The sequence below is a fragment of the Nanorana parkeri genome, unplaced genomic scaffold, assembly GCF_000935625.1.
Source record: "Nanorana parkeri isolate BGI_ZX_2015 unplaced genomic scaffold, ASM93562v1 scaffold283, whole genome shotgun sequence".
Classification (NCBI taxonomy): Eukaryota; Metazoa; Chordata; class Amphibia; order Anura; family Dicroglossidae; genus Nanorana; species Nanorana parkeri.
The window spans coordinates 859,556-882,053 of NW_017306551.1; positions in this window are offsets into that span (position 1 = coordinate 859,556).

Sequence of the window (22,498 nt, forward strand, 5' to 3'; positions counted from 1 at the left end):
AGGAAAGTATAAGTATATGCTAAAAACAACGAGTTAGCAAAAATATATATTAAAACTTTAATTAAAAACTAATTTTAATTAAGGAAGACATCATCTTAATTTATGGATTACATAGTTCATTTGATTAAAAAAATAATCAAGACTCATTTATTTAAATAAAGCCATCCCATTATTATCAAAAGTGACAAAACCTTGTATCCTATGGTGTATTGGTGGGAGGTTGAAGATATTGGCAATGAAAAGCTGGTAGAAGGAATCTAATTGCATGCATTTACCATGGAAGAACACAAGTTCTCTTCTAATTACTAGGTATAAGTCAGAGCTCTCTGGTTGTAAACTTGTATCTGTCAATGATTAAAAGTTAGCCTACTGACAGTTCATGCAGACTATGCTCCAAATGAAAATGCCCAGTGGAGAGCTTTTGAAATTCAAAAAGGATGTAAGATAATGATGATAAGAATTACTACTTGTTCTACAAATTATTTAGCAGTGTTAAATCATGCAGGACTTGGTGTCATTATGTCTCTTTCATACACATAAAATTCTTAGTCACCTAACCTTAATGTTTGTTTTTTTGTTTGTTTGTTTAAACATACTATATGTCTATTTTTGTTAAATATACTATTTTTATGACTTTTCAAATAAAAAGGTAAAAATGGTATATAAAATATTATTATTTTATCCCTAAATGTATAACTCACTGGCAGTTCCACCAGTATGTATCTGTACCAAAAAGTGTCTTTACATGTCACCTGTATTTGTGTAGGACTATGAATGTAATACACAATAACATAATCTAAATTTAGAGGATGGAGCTATTTTCACATTTCTACATGTAACCTAAAATGTATTGTTTTTTGTAAAAAATGGTAAGCAACAAGTAAATAATGTTGTGTTTAATACACAGAAGCCAAATGTAAGACTTTTGAAAATTAGCTTGACTACAACAGAGAGCATATGCAGGGATGCCAGTGACTCAATTCCTCTTGAGAAAACATGGGCAAAAATCCCTTTCCAAACAGCAAAAGCTTCTTAGCCAATTACATTTTTACATGATTGTACACTTAGGCCTGGTTCACACCTGGGCATTTTACAGCGCGTTCCAACACGCTGTAAAACGCTGAACATGCGAAAACCAATGATTGCCTATGGGCATGGTTCCCGCCTGGGCGTTTTACATTGCGTAGGAATGCACTGCAAAACGCCCTACGCCCAAAGAAGTACAGGAGCTTCTTTGGGGCATTTTGCCGCGTGTTTCCATTGGTATTCTCGAGTGTGGATCGGGGTTAACAAAGCGGTAACCCCGAGCCACACTCGGGAATGCAGCATACAGGTGTTACCTTGTCCGCAATCCTCTTCCGGCGGCTGCCGACTTCCAGGTTCCGTCCCTTTGCAAGCAGCCGTGTCGCAGGTGGGCGGAACTGGCGGGAAGTTTAAAAGTGAAATAAAAAAAAATATATATTTTTTTAAAACAGAGAAAATAAAGGAAAAAAAGGGGGGGGGGGAAACGCGCGTTTCACTGAACGAAAAAACGTGAAAAAAGAGCTGAAAAACGAGCTGAAAAATACGCTTAGGTGTGAACCCAGCCAGTCAGTGCTCCACTAGCGGAGCTTCTCTAGATAAGCCCTAGACACATGTAAATCATTATTTAGTTTACGTATAAATTAATATATAGGTCAAATAAGTACCTGATGTTTTGGCTTTCTGTACTTAATAGAAGGGTGGTTCAACAGTCAAGGTCTGTCTTTGCCAGTTAGGCTTTATTGCTGTACACAGTGCTGTCAGACAAACACTATGGGGTCTATTCACGAAGCTGCCGAGGACAGCCGAGTGAATGACCGATCTGAAGTGAAGTGAGCCGAACACTGTTCGGCTATTCACTTCAGGCTGGTACGGCTAATTTCAGCTGTACATCGGCTGAAATCAGCCGTACATCGGCTTGCTTTGTGTGGCTTCGGGTCGGCCGAACATGCTCAGCATGTTTGGCCGACCTGAAGGGCAGGAGGAGTTCGACTCAGCCGAAACGGTTCTACTGATCCTTCGGCAGCTTCATGAATAGACCCCTATGAACATGCTTACAAGAGGGAGGCCACACCTAATCAGTGTGCTATTGCTCCTTATTAGTCCAATTAGCAGGATGATTTTGGTTCCCTAACCAAGATGTATTACCAAACTTCTGTGGAGTACATTTAGGTCACCTGGCACACTGGATGAACAATGTTAAATCCTATGGAAAGTTAATTTACATTATTTTCAAATTTAGATGTAATTTTGCTTATAATCAAATTATCTTGTCAACTTCTGTTTTGTTTTGCTTTGTTTAGGCTAAAGTGAATATGATTTAGAGCTTCTGGGTGATGTTTACCTTTAACCCCCATGGAAAGATTTACCACCACTTACTTTGGAAAAACACAAGAAGAAGGAAGAAAATCTCTTTAATGGTGACACATACATCAATACAAATCTGACAGAAATTGCAACCCTACCAAATCTGTGTAAAACAAAAACAAACACAGAAAAGAATGATTCTTCTGGAATTCTAAAATTCTAAAGTAAAAACTCACTGGTCACTCTTCACTGCTGGACTCAGTAGTGATGTAAGATCAATGACAGAAAGTAGCAGAGGATCAGGCATTAACACAAACAGAAATGTGTCAGATGTTTAGGATTCTTCAGGAATCAAGGCTCTTGAAGACTGGAGTCAGCACCCACCAGAGGGTGTAAGAGAGGTAAGTATTAAGCAACTTTTTGCAGGCAGCTTTTTTTTAGAATCTGAGTGATTTACACAATTTTAGTCAAAGTTCAGATTAATAAGTTATTAGGTAAAATTTAACACAATGGTAAATGCAACATTACTTTGCAACATTGTGATATATGTTTCTGATAAGAAACAACCCCTTCTACATACAGTATGTCTTGGATATAGGCATGTATGTCTAGAACTTCTAGCTTAATCAGTCTTAAAGGGCTGACATTGTCCTAGTATTTCTAACTAACAAACACAAGTCCATTGCTAAAACATTGACAGGTCTATTCACTAAAGAGTGAAGAGTTTGGAGAAGGCAGGAGAAGTGAACAATCTAGGCCAAAATACCAAAATAACTGATTTGGAAAAATTCTCTATTCAGCTCACTTTCCAGTTCAGCTATGTAGTTCTAGATTGATCACTTCTCCTGCCTTCTACAAACTCTTCACCCGTTAGTGAATATAACTGTTAGTATCACCCCTGAATGTAAACAAATCTTTATAAATGTTTCAAATTGTGCTATTTTTATGGTGTAGTTAGCAGACAGAATCTGGTTTTCTTTGTTCACAGCTAATGTTCAGATAGGCATTATGGTGGAGTAGTGTTTTCTAGTTTAAAGCTAACCTCTGCACAACAACTAGGCTTCAAGGAGTTGTATTTTCTTTTTCTAGAAAAGGCACTCTTGTACATTAGGTATTGTACATACTTGATCATACTTTTTCTATATACTTCTGCCCTTCTAGGTTTGCAGGCTCCCTCCCCTCCCATTTCTAAAACAAAAGTTATATGCACTTGTTTTGTGAAGGGTCTGTCTGGAAGGGAGGTAGGTATAGACATGATCATAACTCAGGGGTTCATGAGACTTGAAGCGCTTACATATGAGTGGGATGGAAGTACAGTGAGAGATATACTTCCTCCAACATGTAAACAAATGGTTTAAGTAATGTGCAAGAAAACCTTCTTGATAGGCGGAGGGGCATTTCAAGGAAAGGAAAGTGTAACTGCCTGAAGCCCAGTTAAGTTTGTCATACCCAAAGTGTAACATTATTAATTTTGTATCTTAACTCTCTGAAGAGTAACAACATATTTAAACAAGTTGGTGAGACACTAAAAAGACCAATGTGTCAGGAACCGAGTGATTCATAAGGCTTATTATTTGGTGGGCCCACATGGCCCCTGACTTCTGAGTGTGTGTCACACTGCAAAGGAGTCTTTTTAATATTTTAACTATTTATTTTATTTATAATTGTCCATAGAGGCAATGGAATGCTGCCATGTCCACCAAAGTTTACTTTATGTGCCTTGTTAGTTTTGTTTTTAAAATCACACCTGTTTTCGTACATAGAGAAATAAATATTGCACGTCCAATATTTCAACAAGGAGATTTTTGTAGGGAAGCAAATGCTTAATTTAATAGTTTCTTCATTGGTCATGATTGGCTGGCTAACAAATAACCACTGTTTGCAGATTCTGACCACCCATGAGCAAAGTATAATACTATCATCTGTAAAATCACTTGCTTCCTCAGCAATTGTTCATTTTTCCCTCTGTAATGAATAATAGTTTATACTTATGTAAATGCAACAATTTGTTAATCTGTGTGGAATGTACTGAATTGGGAAATAACTAAGCAGACATAATGTTATTCAAATGTAAAGGTAAAGTTTATTGAAAACAAAAAAATTTCAAGCAAACAATAATATCATGATGTATTCTTCTTTTGCATAATAATAGAACTACAACAGTACTATAAATCAATAAATGAAACATGTAAGGCATGCTTGAGCAGGCATTTTTAACTTTTTTTACTTTTATTTTAAATAAATTGTAGTTGCACTATGCTGTCTTTATTTTTGTTTTAAACTATGTGAATGTGCATCATCTTCCTGCCTGATATACTGAAGGAGAAACAGAAAGTCCCAGGTGAATTGAATCTGTACTGCTGTAGAGTTTGAGTCACTAAAGAGTGTAGAATAAGGCCAAACAGCACAGGGTGACAGCTGTTGCTACATGAGATTACTTGGAGAACTGATGATCGGGAGGCTGGAAAACAAGCATTTATAAACCTTCAGAAATTCAGGCCTGATCTTTCTTGGTGAGTGCTGAAACTGATGTTTTTTGTGTGTAATTGGCTGCACATCAATATATAGGGGTCTATTCACTAAGCTGCCGAAGGATCTAGCCGTAGCTTCGGCTGATCCTTCGGCTAGCTTCGGCCCCAGGACCCCTTCGGTTCAGCAGAAGTGAAGGGCTGCTGTATGGGCTATTCACTATAGCCCTTACAGCTCCCGAAGTTGGCCGAGCGGCTCAGTCGAGCCAAAGGCATATGCCTCAGAGCTGCTGTGAAAGCCGAAGCTGGCCGAATGGCCGGCCATTGGCCGGCCGACAGCCTGCTTCTGACACCTGGGCGGAGCCAGCCTTCATCTCACGGCTGGCTCCGGCCTCTTTCAGAGAGATCAGTCTAATATGACTCCATCAGGCCCCCCTCTGGTGATTGACAGCAGCAGAGGGCGGATGCAATAGCTAGTTTTCTATTTGCTATTGCCAAGTGAAATAGCCAATAGGAATCTCGCTATGCATTCCTATGGTGATTTTTTTTATTCTGACGGCAGCAGAACCGCCCGGCCAATAGAAAACAGTTGGGCAGAGGTAGCTGGCACTGATCGCTCCGCCCAATCGTGTTCAATTTTATGTTTTACTACTTTTTAAACAGTTTTTCGATCCTGCTTGGTACCACAGAGGTACCGAGCAGAACAGCCGAGCCGAATGTCGCTCGACGGCATTCGGCTATTCACTCACTGCTGTTCAGCATCTATGAGAATAGGCCGAACAGCAGCGAGTAGCCTGCCGGAGGGTCGGCTCAGCTGATCCTGATGTTGGATCGGCTGAGTCGAACTCCTTCTGCACTTCAGGTCGGCCGAAGATGTTGAGCATGTTCGGCCGACCCGAAGCCAGGGGCGGTTAGTCACGAGGCTGCCTTCGGCAGCTTAGTGAATAGACCCCAAAAAATGTTTGCATAGATCAGAAATGTATTTTATTTAGATTTGTTTACACTGCCAGTGTAGTTCTTCAGCTAGCGAGACAAGATAGTCTTTAAATTTGTCCCTAAATTTAAGGACTGATGCTGGGTTTCTGACTCCTGACCACTGGACATCAGTTAAGTCATGAGACAGAGTATCCTCAAAGATGTACCTCTCTCTCTCTGTCTCACAATGTTGTGAAGCACACATGCAAACACATGGGAGGGGCCCAGCTGTAGTGCATTTTGGAAAAGCTCCCATAATTGGCCAAGATTACAAAAGTACTTTCAACAACACAACTGACATGAGTCATCCGGTACTTGAAAAGTCTCTTTAGAACATCTAGTCTTCTTTTTGGGTAAGGTTTCATGATGTTGGTAGACAGTGAAAATGCCTCATCTGCAAGCAGCACAAAGAGTAAGGGCCTACCACCAGATTGAACAGGTTGTGGACCGGGAATGTTGAAGGTCCATGCTTTTTCCCATTATTAAATTCCTGAACACTCTGGAATCGGCTGCTCCACCATAATCCCCAACATCCATGGTAATGAAGTTGTAGTTGCTATCTGCAACTGCCATTAGAACTTTTTTTTTGTAGTTGATCCACTTTTTTGGTGGCATCTGTATGCATGTACAGTATGTTTGCCATCCAGGGGCACAGATGCAGTTAGGGGAAATTGCAGTTTTTTCAGAAATCATTGACTGGTTTCGTTCCACATTTCCTCAGATGGCAGTGATATAAATTTGTGTGCAACACATTCCAGGTAATTTTGCGGGTCTCATGCACAATCTTCGAACCTGTGTAATTTCCCTCAGAAACTGGAAGTACAGAGATGTGAAGAATTCTCAAGAGGTCAGATACATGTGAGTACAATATTGCATATGAGTATAAAAGTACTGTGGTAACCCTTAAATGGGAGGAGTATAAGATGTATATACAGCAAAGTCACTTCCCTCTTCCATGCAGGCAAGAAAGTTGTAAACTTTCAAACTGGGTGCTCATTTGTTTCTTTCATATATAATATTTGGTTTGTTTTACTTAAGGCAAATAGGCTGTTCACTTTGCAAGGGAAATTTTTACTTTACAAGGACATTTTCATTAGCTTAGTGAATGTGGTGAAGTTCTGCTGATTTCTATCATTCATTTATGTGCAGGCAAAAATACAGTTTTTTTAAATCTTCCTTATATGAGATTAGAAATTCTTTACAAATTGAATTTTCAACACATTCCCATAGCTAAGGGAACATTCCCTTGTAAACATAACAGACAATTTGCCTTTAGTAAATCGACCCCATTGTCTTATAAACATAACCATGAATGACCAAGTACAAAATCTAAAAAATTATGTCCTAGCAGCATAATCACTTCACTTTTTCAGAAATAGTCCATGTGCAAACAATTATGCAAATGTAAAATACATTCTGCTAATTACAAACCCATTAGAGAAACAGTGGAGCAGCAGAGGATGAACCCAGTATTATCTATGGGCTAAAAATGCTTCCTACCTTACCTATACATTGTCAGGAGCTTTAAGAAAAATATCCTAAAATAAAATATCAGAAAATATAGCTTTGTCATAGCTCTTCTCTGAACACCGAAAAACATAATGACTTCTCACACTCACCAAACACTTTCTACTACCCACAATCCTCCAGTCTTGCATTCCGCTTACATCAAATTCCTTCAAAAACATTCACAACAAGGGTGGTAACATGTCATTATACAGGTGCATCAAAACATTGCATTTTGCTGCATCAAAAAGGACAGTAGCAAGCCAAAATAAATTTGAATGTGCTGCATTTTTAATGCATTTGCAAGCTCTGAATTTTTTATTTATTTGAAGACCGAATAGAGAACAAATATTGATATCTACCCTTTATTAGACATTAACCCTACAATATTTTGCATTACATTTAACCAGTTAGGGTGTTAGGTTGTGACTGCACATTGTTGAGCAATACAGCTATTATTAGATCTGTCCTAGTTAAAAAGATCCAGCAGTAGTGATGACTACGTGCCAAATATCATGCAATCAAAGAACAGAAGGCTGTGGCTTTTAATAGTACCAGGGCAGCTACATTGTTATAGAACTACAGATGTAAATTCATTCTGTTGTCCATTAGATGATAGTGCTTATTACACAATAACCAAACAATGAAATGTTCAAGTATATACGGCATGTGCCTTCAGAATAAAATATCATCCACACCAGCCACATGATTCAAATGATTATGAATATATAGGGACAATCAGACTGGAATTCAACCAAAAATTTGCAAATCTGTGATTACTGTTATATGCTATAATCAATATTGCAATATCTGATACACACTAACCAGTAAAGCATCCTATAGCTCACTCCAGATTTTATTGTTACAATGACAGTTAGACTCTAGTTATAAAACCTAGCTATTTTAAATATAAAGGATGCCTTATTGTTTTCATCTATAATTTTTTCTGATTAACACTGCATGACAGTAACAACATTAAATATAGATATAATTCAGTGCATGGCATTTTTATATGTGAATATGACATATATGTAGATTTATCAATGTCATTTTGACCTTTGTTTTTAATTCAGTCTCCCTAGAGATACACCAAGACTATTTGCCACAAGTGATTTGCTTACAATGTTAACTGCTTATCTGAACACAGAAAGGATTGCCAAATTTATTACAAGTGCTTATTTGCATATAAAATGACAGCATTCATAACAGGTACAAGAATTATCAGTGTTATCTTAACTTTTACCAAATTGTATAACATGATATTACAATACAAGGGAAATTGTGAATCCTTGAGAACAGGTGCTACTGTCTTGAATAGTTATTTATATGTATTCAGATACTGTTTATGAAAACTTTTGCTATTACAAACTGACACAATAACCCATATGGTAAAGACAGCTTCTAGGCTTTCACAAGCATTTTATTATCCAAAATTAAACACCATAGAGCTTGAAATATGAAAGGTGTTCCAACAGGGAACATTGCTGTTGCCCATAGCAATATATTAGGATCGCTTTTTATTTTCTTCAAACCATTGACTGTGAAATTGCATTTGGAAGCTGTTTGGTTCCTATGGACAACACTAAAGTTTAGGGAGCACACTTTGCTGGTCACCACACGGTCCAATCAAAATCAAGTCTATAATAGGCAGCTGAACGGTTTCCTATCTTTTGGGGATTGCACTTTACATTCTGGAGTCTCAGATCCATCAAAAAGACTTAAGACCACTGCTTTATTCTTCACAGTTCACAAATGGTTCAGTATTGAGAACAGATTGTTAGGCCCCATTCACACAGATGTGCACAGCTGTACACCTATGCAGAGACCTGCTCCCAGGAGGGATGGATGTGTATGTCCATGTAAATAAGGCCTTAAGGGTATGTAAAAAAAAAATGTTGCTGCTTGGATCCAGGTGTTCTCAATCATTCTATCGCAAAGAAAGCAAAGCAATTTCAATTTTGGTGGTGCCTTAAGTATAAATCACTGTCTGGCATTCAAAAAAATACAAATATCATTAATAAGGAATGACAACTTCCTAATTAAAACCCAATCAAACTCTCAATTTATTACTGTAATGCAGTTAGGCTGCATAGATAGTAATGAACATGCCTGTTTACCTATTTCTTAATGCAATAGCAAGGTTTATACCAGTTACACAATATCATTACAACATTTAAGCATGTATAATATATGTGTTTTTCTTCCATTGGGTTATTCAGCTTGTCAGCATCCAGCAAAACCTTGTTTGACTGGACTCTCAAAGAAATATCCTCTTGAAGATTTTTCAGTAAAACAGTTTCATTATATAAATAATGTTCTTCAATGCTACACTCTTGTAATAAATGCTTACTGTACATATACCAGATAATGCCAAGGTCTTTTTACAACGATGCCTATTCTCCATGAAAAGAATGAGACAGAATAAGTAAAACTGGAAGTCTAAAAACATGCCTGGCACAGTAAGCATGCCAGCCTTATATTTGTACATGTCACAGACTTAAAGGAAAAGTGTTCTATATTTTAGTGAAGACACATTTTTGTTTTCATTTTCCATGAATATCACATACTTAAAACCTTGCTGTGCCATAATGATCATATTTCAGATATTCTCTGGCCAAATGACTGCTACAAGAAAAGCACTATCCTGAATAATCAGCCTGGGAGCTACTTTGTGTTGTAGACTGAAAATATCTGGAAATTAAATAGGTTTTTTCAATAACACAAGCACATTCAATGGAAGTCTCTGTCAAATTTCTGTTCATGAACCTAAAACGTATGTCCAGGCATTACTGAAACTTACACGTAAACCTCCTACATCTCACAAGAGTCTTTTTTTATATGCACGGTGTGTTAGCAAGCTCTTTAAAAGTCAAAAGAACATCATTGTTTTGCTGCAAAAAACAATCAATGCAGGCTTGTGAAGTGGAACAGTATAGAGTATAGAGAGGGAGACTAAAACTCAGTACCTAGGTTTAAAACAACTAAGGGGTCTATTCACAAAGCTGCCGAGGGCAGCCGAGTGAATGACCGATCAGAAGTGAAGTGAGCCGAACACTAGTACATTACACTGGGAAACACATTTTATCAATCATTTATGGTTTTGTAATACCAAAATTATTAGTATATTTAGTATTAAATTAAGAACAAAAGAAAATGAAAATTAGAGTTCTAAAAATAACCAGGGCTTTCATGTAAACTTTAGAAATGACAGAGTTAAACATATGGCCAAGGTAATGTGCTAAAGTTTTCCCACCACAGCCATTTACATCCTGTAATAATAACAGCCTTTTTTTCAACTACATCCTGGGATACACAGCATAAAATGTGGGTTTTTGTGAGAGTTCACCAAGCAGTTAAATGTTAGAATAGACTGCAGGCATATTTATTGCATTTTTGAATTACATGAACTAAGGCAGTATTTTCAGCAACTTAAACAAAGTAGGCAATATCCCCACCCAAAAAAATAACAAATTAACTGTAAAAACAGTTAGATGGGCACACTAAATATATAAAGCTTACAGGGGAATGGTAAAATGAAGTCGATATCCATAGTATGTGTGTCCTTAGGCAAATATCCAAAAACACTAGTCCTGCTGCAACACACTAAGGAGTCTATTCACGAAGCTGCCGAAGGATCTAGCCGTAGCTTCGGCCGATCCTTCGGCTAGCTTCGGCCCCAGGACCCCTTGGGTTCAGTAGAACCCAAGGGGTGCTGTACGGGCTATTACAGCTCCCGAACAGCTCCCGAATGTGGCCAAGCAGCTCAGTCGTGCCGAATGCATATGCATCGGCTTGGCTGAGCCGTGCTGAAAGCTGAAGCTGGCCGAGCGGCTGGCTATTGGCCGGCCGACAGCCTGCTTCTGACAGCTGGGAAACTTGGCAGAACAGCCAAGCCGAATGCCGCTCAGCGGCATTCGACTATTCACTCACTGCTGTTCGGCATCTATAAGAATAGGCCGAACAGCAGTGAGTAGCCTGCCGGACATTTTACAAGTCTCTGATTGCATTTACTAATGTTCTGACAAGATTTTTTTGTATGAAAGTTTATTTAAAAATCTACCAGTGGGCTTCCGGTTCCGGCGCCTGATGTAGCGGTCGCACGGAAGAGAGCTCCCGCGCTGCCAGGCTTAATCGGCATATAAAACAGTATCTCGGCCTCCCACTACCACCCTCAAACCTTGGGGAAATAGTGAAGGAACACCGCTGATCCGCTCATGGATAAATTTCTAGCGAAGAAGCGTAACGGGCCGCGGAGTAAAACCACGCCAACCAGGCCGAAGAGGCCTCAACTACCCTCTAAGATGGCCGCTGTCCATGCTCTCCCGTATGTGAGCCCGTCTTCGGAGGAGGACCGCCCGCTGTTAGAACATGGCCTAATCGCCGCGGAAGTCGCCAAGCTGTTATGCCCGACTATCCAAGACGCGGTGGCCAAGGCAGTAAATAAAGGCATTCAGGCCTTACGCGCCGATTTATTCTAGCAGGCGCAGAGATTGTCTGAGGCGGAACAACGTATAGCTCACCTGGAAGACGGGGCCGATTCGGCAACCTCTCGACTGGACGCAACACAGAACACCGTGAAACATCTGATGGACCGGGTGGAGGATCTTGAAAATCGATCCCGCCGGAACAACGTCCGCATCATCGGACTCCCGGAGTCCTACAGACCCTCCTCCCTTGCCAGTATCTGCGCCCATAATATCCCTGACATATTGGGGATCCACTTACCTTGCAAAGTGGAACGGGCTCACAGAGTGGGACCCCTGAATCCGGAGAGGAAGTCGCCGCGCCCGGTCATAGTTAGATACCTGGATTATAATGACCGCATGGCGATCCTACAGGCGTTCCGCACCAACAAGGGCCTCACCCTGGATGACCATCGCCTCCTGTTGTTTGCAGATTATTCAGCGGAAGTTTCCAAGAAACGCAAGGCCTTTAGTGGTATCTGCACGACACTCTTCCAGCGGAAGGTAAAATTCACCTTGGCGTATCCAGCAACGCTCCGTTTCCAAGCTCCAGACGGATCGCAACAAGCCTTCCCTGACCCGGCGGAGGCAACGGCCTATATTCTTCAAATGTTGGATGCTACCACCTGATTGAAGAAAATAGGTCACCAGCACTCCATAAGTTAAAATGAATGAGTCCTTTTAATGGACAATGATGTCACAGAAATCCAACATGAGCCGACGTTTCGGGGCCACACAGGGACCCTTCTTCAAGGCAAGAGATGTCACATCTCTTGCCTTGAAGAAGGGACCCTGTGTGGCCCCGAAACGTCGGCTCATGTTGGATTTCTGTGACATCATTGTCCATTAAAAGGACTCATTCATTTTAACTTATGGAGTGCTGGTGACCTATTTTCTTCAATAGCACCCAACTCAGAGTGATGCTCTTTGCTGACGATATAATTATGTTTTCATCCAACCCGGCCCAAGATCTCCCTAAAATCCAAAAAATCTTTACATTATTCAGTACATTTTCCGGCCTACACATAAATATTTCCAAGACTGAAATTCTCCCACTCACCCCAGCTGCAGCCTCCAATTTGGAAGGGGTCCAAACGTTTACTATTGCAAAGGATTTTATCACGTACTTAGGTCTTAAGATTGGCAAATCCTCCTCAGCACTATATAGCCTCAACTTCCCCCCGTTGTTTGAAAAGATACGCAAAGATTTGATCCTGTGGCGGAATCTTCCTCTCAGTAAAGCTACTTCACCTAGACAAACTAGAGGCAGAACTCCATCTGGAGGAAAACAATAAAATCAGGTCCTTTTTCAGACGCTGGCTTTCGTTCATAGAATTTATCTTTCCGCCACACACCCAGACTAGCATCTTATCTCCCTTCCAATTCACTAAATATTGTTTGTTACAACGCCTAAGTACTTCTTGTCAAACAGCAGAGAGCTAGCTGACTATATATATATATCATTATATCACATACTGACTACAGCAGCTCTGGCGGACAGTGTAATCTCTACAGCACATTGTGGGGGGACGGAGGCGAACTGCCCCATGACGAAAGGACCCGGGGTAGCATACTAAACTACTAAAATACTAAAACCCGAATTAGGCAGAAACAGGCGCCCTGGAAGGGCGTAGAGACACCTAACGCATAGACACAAGATCCAGACATGTATGGAATTTGGTTAATCGGTAGATCTTTTGAAAGTTAAGTTTATTTTATTGTTTTTTTTCTTTTTCTCTTATTTTTTTGTTTGTTATTTTTGTTCACTTCAGTTTTCATGGTCTGTTGGTGCTGCAGTCTACTTTTCTAGTCAGAAACGGGACAAAATTCCTTGTCATATTACGTATTTACGAAAAGAATTTTATTTTTGTCTCTTACTGTTCTACGGACTGAATGTAATACAACACGCTCATACATTTAAAGTAAGATTGTAAGTATGCAAACAAAATAATGTATTGCGTTATATGCCTTGTACCTACTTTCCATTGTATATGATTGCAGCAGAATAATAATAAAAAATTTTATTCAAAAAAAAAAAAATCTACCAGTGTATGACAATCTTCTATCCTTATCAGCTATACTGCCATCAGTCACAGATTTATTTACTATTGTGAGTGCAACTCTTTTAAAGTTCCTTTGGTTTGTGGTTTTATTGCACTATTTGGTGCGTCTGTTTTTTCCCCTTTTGCACTTACAGTAAACTAGAGCTGGGTTCATCATATGACAATTCTTTCTCCAGAATGCAAGACACTTAAAGTGACACTAAACTCAGGAGTTAAAACTTAAAAATGCATTCAAGTATCTCAACCATTAACAAAAAAAGTATCCTAATTGTGTATCACTCCCTTGTAGATACTCAAATCATCTCTGAATTCATGTTGACACTGTGCTTCTGGAGGGTGACTACTTTTGTTCCCCATGGTCCCCTGTGTGTGTTGTAAAGTAGCCACCACTCATCGCTCGCTCCCGTGATAGACTAACATTTCAGTACAAACAAGTAAACTAGAGATTGTACTCCATCATGATAGCAAGCTTGGCGGTTGATGGCTACTTTACAACACAATCAGGGGTCATGGGAAACAAAAATAGCCACCCTCCAGAAGGAAGGACAGTGTCAGCACAAATTTAAAGATGATTTGAGTATCTAAAGCAATGTGATGCACAAATAAGCAAAATTTTTGTTAATAGTTAAGGTACTTGAATGCATTTTTAAGATGTAACTCCTGAGGCATTACCAGCTTCTGCCACCTCTACTGTATTGAGATAAATACCACTCCTGACAGCTCCCCTGGCCTATTTCATTGTTCCAGCATTGTAAAAGTGCCATAAATAATGTTCTTGCAGTTGTACTTTAGCTGCAAAGTTAAATGTTTTTGCTATAGAGTGAATTTAGCATTTCACCTCCAGGTTTTTATCCTATTCTGGTGCTCTGGCAGGTACCATGCAAAATGTTTCTATACATCAGCTGCACAATTTCTAATCTTTGCTGCAGAAAAAAATATGCAGTGTTTGTGGCATATTCCAGGTATTCAGCACAAACAATTTGTGGCTGTTGTATTTCTAAAATACACTGTTTATTTCAGGATTAAACCTTCCTCATCTCTCCCTCTTACACTGAGGCAATATTTTTGAATATTTTCTTCAAAATAATATACTCTAAGGTCTATTATGAATTAATTTATTTTTTAAATTCACTATTTTCAGACTTCACAGTGGGTTCACTGAATGCCCTGCTGCAAACTGAATTTAGACACTTTGGGGGTGATTTACTAACCTAAACACACATACACACCAGGTGTGTGTGATTTTCACACAGCAAAACGTATTTATCAAGCAAAAAGTCTCTAAAAGCATATTTCCACTAATGCCATATATGGAAAAATCATGCACATGATGCATATATAATGCTGCTTCACAGTTTAGACAAAAATGGTTAGCTCATGCATTTACATTCCTGGATTCATCAACGCAAGCAACATAACATAGAGCTAATTTACACCACATTACCTTGCAATTCATTGCAGGGCTTTGCACAACACACCTGCTGGGTGTGTACACACTACAAAGGTGTTTCGATTCCTCCCATAGATCATGCTGGGAGGGAACACACTACAGAGGTGTATACACATTCGTGGTGTGTTTAAAAGGTTAGTAAATCAACCCCTTTCACTCATCCCTAATCAAATGTAGTATCACCAGGTCTAATTATACTCTAGGGCAAACATTTAAGGCTACTCTTAAGGTGGTCACACACCTTACGATTATTGGACGACACTTTTCGTCCGATGATCGAACCGTCGTACGATTGTCATACTGCGGCCCCATTATGCACCAATTATCACAAGGTTAAATTAGCTGTAATTAAAGAAAAGCACCTGGATGAATTGCGGTAATCAACCGCACCTATTTTTCTTTGCGCATGAGCAGTGTAGATCGTACGATTTATTTTTGACGTACGGAAACGCCACTAACCTTGCAATAATCGTACGATCAGCCAAAGTTTTCAAACAATCTTGAAAGTCAAAAGTTGTACGATTGTACAGTATTTGCAGGTGCACACTGCCCACACACCTTGCAATTATCGGACGAAAAGTCGATCGCATACGATTATCGTACGATAATCGAATGGTGTGTGGCCACCTTTACACATAGGATGGTGCATGCCAAATCTTGTCAGCAGGCTAACACCTTTGAATATTTAACCTTTGAGCCACCAGACTCTAGAGACCTTGGCCTTGGCCCTTGTAAGTTAATCTAGATTTTTCAGACATGTCGCTGCTACAATTGGTAAATTTAAAATCTTTGCAACCAAGAAAATACTATTTACAGTCCCCAGTAACAAACCAATGTCCAGTTCATTGCACATATGTCTAAATAAATCAACCACACTGGTAAAAACAATTGCATTGGGTTGAACTGAGAGTCTGCTGCTTACTGGATGGAAACATTTATTTCTTTATTTCTGTTCTAAGTTGAGCTCCTGGAGTATATACTTAACATACTAAAAATAGCCCAAATAGCTATGAAACATGGCTGTTTTAGAAGACTAATAAAAACTAGATACTAAGCAGTTCTGAATAAGTAAACTTACATGTTCATAGTTTCCAGAGTCTAAGATTTTACCCCAGAGAGCACTCAGTGAATGTTAACAACGTATGTTGTTACCTAACTGAATTTTAATTAAATATTAAATGTTAAGTGATGTATTTCTCCACTCTGCTTTTAAAAAAAGGAAAACATTTGTAAAAGCTCTCAAAAAAGAAGTGTCATCTTTAGCAACATTTTCATTAGACATCAAAAAACTTTTGCTATTTTTCCTTTAATGATTGAGACTCTGCAAGGAATCAAACTCTCATTTTGCTCGCTAACTTGCAAAAGTCTTTCCCAAAGCAACCGTCTTTAAAAAGATGCAAATTCATGGATTGATGGTGTTCATGAATATGAAGTTCACTTTATTTATAGCAATGCTAGCACTGGAACAAAAAAGACATTAGGATCACATCTCATATAAATTTCAAGATGTCTCACTTACAGTTTTCATGTTCCAAGTTAGGGATGATTGCAAAATCATGGCTGCTTCACATTTGCAATTAACTAAGTGGGATAAGGCCACAGATGAAGCTAACTGTACAAATAAATTTAAAATTTCTGTGTAATGCAGTTAAATTCAATATGTCTGTCTGAGTAAAAAAACATGCTTGTAGTCAAAGATAATGAGGGTTGAGTTAGTGTGGACATATACTAAAAGTACTTACTGCTTAAATGATATGTTTCAGGATCAGTAACACATTCCCCACTAGCATAGAGTTAGAGTATTTCAAGCCATTTTTATATTGCTGAATCTGCTTTGTGTTATATTTCTGTCTGGTTCCAGGGCCCTGATTTATCTAAATAATAGCTCAAGCTCCAAGCAACTGTATATATCCACAGCAAAAAGCTATCTGGGCCCTTTAGTGGTGTGAAAAAATAAAAGTAATCTGTTTTATGGTATAAATAAGTTATCCACTCCGGCTTCATATGTAGCGGTTGCTTGGAAATGACTTGCTTAGGCTATCATTTTTACAGCATATTTATTAAAAGCCAGGGACTATACATAAATACAAGCTTTTATCTCTGTAGTAAATGGGTGTGTGAAAAAAGACAGCCAGAGCAAGTCTAATGTTAGGCAAAATTGTGAATCCTAAATGATAAGATTGCAGATGAAGCAACGCTTATAAATGTAGTTCTGGCCGGGGATTAAAGTCTAAAGCTAATCATAGATTTAGGATGCTACATTAAGATGGTCAGACCATGGATTGTATGGGCAATAGTTCCATAAACACTGCCAAATAATAATCACACTAATGCTTCAAGACAGAGGAAATGATAATGTTATATAGTGTATGTCTACCCAAAACTTTTTTTATTGGGTTTTACTTCTAGCTAGGGCTTTGTTAGAGAGATTTCTAATCACTTACTATATAGTTACATAGTTACATAGGGGTCTATTCACAAAGCTGCCGAAGGATCTGGCCGTAGCTTCGGCCGATCCTTTGGCTGGCTTCGGCCCCAGGACCCCTTCGGTTCAGGAGAACCGAGGGGGTGCTGTACGGGCTATTCACAATAGCCCGTACAGCTCCCGATCACGGCCGAGCAGCTCAGTCGAGCGCTGAGCCGTGCTGAAAGCCGAAGCTGGCCGAGCGGCCGGCCATTGGCCGGCCGACAGCCTGCTTCTGACAGCTGGGCGGAGCCAGCATAACATACAGTGTGTTACAAACTTATAATTATAATCAAATTTCGAATACAGTTTAATGATTTTTTAAAAACAAAAAACAGACAGAAAAAAAGAAAAAGAAAAAGAAAATAGAAAATAACCCCCCAAAAAAAAACCATACAAAAATTTACACTACATACCATATAAGGGGATTCCGGCAACCTTTAATATTCCTTCAATACAATCCTATTCTAGAGCACTTCGAAATAGCACTGTGTGTTATATATTACCGTTTCTCAGGAACTTACTATCACAACTAAATGGTATACCCAGACATGAAATAAGAGAAAATCTTAAACAGGGACACATACAACAATGAAAAGCTGACTGGGGTACTAGATTACCTCTAAACAACTAAAAGATATGCGTGTATTGAAGTTGGACATTTTCCCTCATTTCCTGTCTGTTGAAACTGTTTTTACAAGGATAGGAAGAAAAGGAAATTATTTATAGCATTACCACAGAAAATAAGAGGTTATAACCCTTCCCAAATGTATCAAAAACAAAAAAGGGAATACATTGGTAACTATAATGTGGAAAATGTCTAAAGCCCCCCAACAACCAAAACTTGTTGTTTGTAGAAACATTTACAAAAGTGATGGATATCAAAATCTTGACCTCGGGCAGCTGGCAGATACACTTTGTTTACCAGGGTTTAGAAAGACTTCTTTGAACTTCTCATACTTTATCTAATTGATGGATCTAAAAGGTAGCCCATAGAGTTCTGTAGAGCTGCCTTAGGCCTGCGCAGTACTGTGCCAAGCTGGCTGGGAAACAAAGACAGAATAATGTGAATCTGCAGGCTGATTTCTACTTACAATGAGGGCTTGAGAGGGTTGTATGCACATTTAAACTCCTAATACACAAATTAAGTTCCAGTTTAATATGGATAAATAGACAAAAAATCGATTGTTTGTGTGATGGAAAACAGCTAAAAAATTTGAAGTTCTTTAGATTGACTTTTTTAGGTGATGTTTGTTCTTGGAAAATATTTTCCATTTCTCCATTATATTTCAACAAACAAATTTACCTTTTATATATGTCTCTGAATGAAAGCACCAAAGCTGCTCTCACTCACAAAGCAGTGCCCACCTCTACAGCAGTCCAACACCCCCCCTACACACGGAGCGCTGCTCTGGAATTAAGAGCATTAGAACAGTGTTTGGGTGATAGGTAGGGACTGTTGCTTTGTGTGTGAGAGTAGTGGTTTTAATCTCTTACATGCTGATTATTTTAACCATTTCTGTACCACTTGGCAGTTAACAATGTCAAAACGCTCTGAGTGTATTACTGTATATGCAGCCTGGCTGCATTAGAGTAATAAATAAAGAGGGTTCAATTGGGATTTAAAGGTCACCATACTACACTTAGGGTTACTGTGGGCATGAGAAGGCAGACAGAGAATCGTTATTTAGAAAGATCATAATAATTTTTCCCAGATGTGCTTGTTTTTGCACTGTGTGTGCACAGGGCTGATCTTATCAAATTTACCTGGGAATTTCAGTTAATCAATTAATTGTCTTCCTTCTGAAATCAGAGGGGGGAATGAACATGGTGTCTGCACGGTATCCAAAGATATAATAATTTCCTGATTTGATTGAAATGGATGATAATCCCCTCATGTATATAGATAACCTAAGCCCAATGTTTGCTTAAGCACAATGTAAAGAAAATATTTGTGGTTTGGAACTACTGCCTGTTTGGTGCTTGAGGCCAGTTTTATCTGTGTATCTACTTTCTACAATGTATATGCTTTGACAAGCATATAACATCAGCTACTTCATCAATGTGCATGCATTAACATTAGTGCACATTAGTTTTCATTAGGTAACATCAGTTTATCATATTTAACATGTAAATAGCCTACAAAATAAACTGATCAAATATCCATGTACTCCCATGTTTATGTAACGCAAGTAAAGCAGTCAGACATAGAAGCATAACATTATCAACTATGTGAATGGCACCATTCATTACCATTATTTTGGTACAATGTATATGTGCTGTTAGTCTGAAGGAGGCCTAAGAGCAAGGCATAGCCCAAATGGAGCCCATATCTGTCCACAAATGTTCTCATACCCATTGTTGTTTCTAAAAATAAATCCTCAATGTCATATAATTAGCATGGAGCTTGCCTTTACCCAAGAATCATGGCATTTGTCATATTCTACACTGATTGAAGTTAGAGATGGTTATAGAATAGTTAGATGTCAATTCTGAATATAATGCTAGAATATTATATGAGTTGTTTTGTATTTTTGTATTAATCTAAATTTGATGCAACTTATATGCATCAACCTATACAGTAACCTACTGCTTTATATTAATTCTCTTAATACAGTTTTGTAGCTCCTCTCATGCTTTGCAAGTGACACACCTTTATATACTGTACATCTGCCACAAATAGGGTGTTGAATACTTTTCTGGTTTAATAAAGAGAGTATGTAGCTGGAAGTTATATCCTATCTTCAGTGCCAAAGAATTATAATAATTTATGTTCCTATGTTATTAAAGCCACTTGTTGATTCTGCCAGTTTCTCATTAACTTTTCACTTCCTCTTACAGGGGGACAATATTAAACCACCATTTTCCAAAGTTGTGATAGCATTGTCATCCCTGCATGCATGCTTCTCTACTGGAACTAGAGGCAATAATGCCCAAGTCCTGTAGTCCATACCCCAACTTTCAGCAACACTTGACTGACAGCAACTTACTGGAGAGTGTGGATATGGATTTGTGGTAAAACAAACCTGGGATTGAAGCCTATGAGTCAGCAGCAACAACTTATGTGTGAGAAAGTTTTGAAATGTATCTTTAAAAAAAATATAAACTAGGGAACTGTTAAAAACACGTGCTGTCTGTGCACCCTTCATATTTATCACCTCTATTTGCCTGGTGACCTTTGTCTCTCAGAATTTTTATATGGGAGGGAGAGATTTACACTAATTTTCACTTGTGTCTTCAGGACAGGAAGTATGGAAACACAGGGGTCTATTCACGAAGCTGCCGAAGGATCTGGCCGTAGCTTCGGCCGATCCTTCGGCTAGCTTCGGCCCCAGGACCCCTTCGGTTCAGTAGAACCAAAGGGGTGCTGTACAGCCTATTCACAATAGCCCGTACAGCTCCCGATCATGGCCGAGCGGCTCATTTGAGCCGAACGCATATGCATCGGCTCGGCTGAGCCGTGCTGAAAGCCGAAGCTGGCCGAGCAGCCGGCCACTATCAGAGAGATCAGCGTCCCTGGTTACGGACAATAGGAAACTATTGGGAGGAGCTAGCTGTCACAGCTAGCTCCACACAATCGTTTTCTATTTACTTTTTTCGCTCTTTTTCTGTTCTGCTCTCTACCTCTGAGGGACCGAACAGAACAGCCGAGCCGAATGCCACTTGGCGGCATTCGGCTATTCACTCACTGCTGTTCAGCATCTTTAAGAATAGCCCGAACAGCAGTGAGTAGCCTGCCGGAGGTTCGGCTCAGCCGATCCAGATGTTGGATTGGCTGAGTCGAACTCCTTCTGCACTTCGGGTTGGCCGAACATGCTGACCATGTCTGGTCGACCCGAAGCCACGCGAAGCAAGCCGATGTACGGCTGATTTCAGCCGATGTACGGCTGAAATCAGACGTACCAGCCTGAAGGGAATAGTCGAACAGTGTTCGGCTCACTTCACTTCAGGTCGGTCATTCACTCGGCTGCCTACGGCAGCTTAGTGAACAGACCCCCACAGACAGACACAAATTGCTACATATACACTTTAAATAATATATGTGACAGTTTATCATTGCAAATAAAACACACATCCAAAAAGCAAACACAATGGGAGGAATTTATCAAAACTGGAGCAGACAAAATCTGGAGCAGTTGCCCATGGCAACCGATCAGCTTCTTTCTTCAGTTTGTTCGGTTGAGCTTTGAAAATAAAAAGTGGATGCTGATTGGTTGCATGCTCAGTTGCTCCAGATTTTGTCTCCTGCACTTTTGATAAATTCCCCTCAATGTTCCCGCTATAGTGACACGCTACCATAAACAAACAGTGTTAGAGTATTTGTATTTGCAGTGCATTGGTGCATCAAGATACACATTTATCCTAGTGAGGTGAGATATCCTGAGGCAACAAATGTGTATCATACATAGATGGGACAATAATTAGCAATTTCAGGCGGTGCTAGTTTACGAATGCTAATCATAGCATTTTTATAAAAGAAAAATGAAGAGTTGCAAGCTCTTGGCTGACATCACCCTGATCCTCTGGGTGGAGGTAGGAAAAATTGTTGCATATGTACAGTGATCATAGCACAAGTAGATATTGCACATGCACATACATTTCTGGTTGCAACTGCTCCTTATGCTTTTGCTAATAGCCAGTTCACTCCATTCTTATTACTAATGAATGGGATAGCATTGTACAGGAAACCTGCATTGAATTGTGTTTTAAGCATAACACTGTGCTTTATGTAAGCTGCATGGATTATAGTCACACAAAAGGTTTCTAAAGCCATTCTTAGC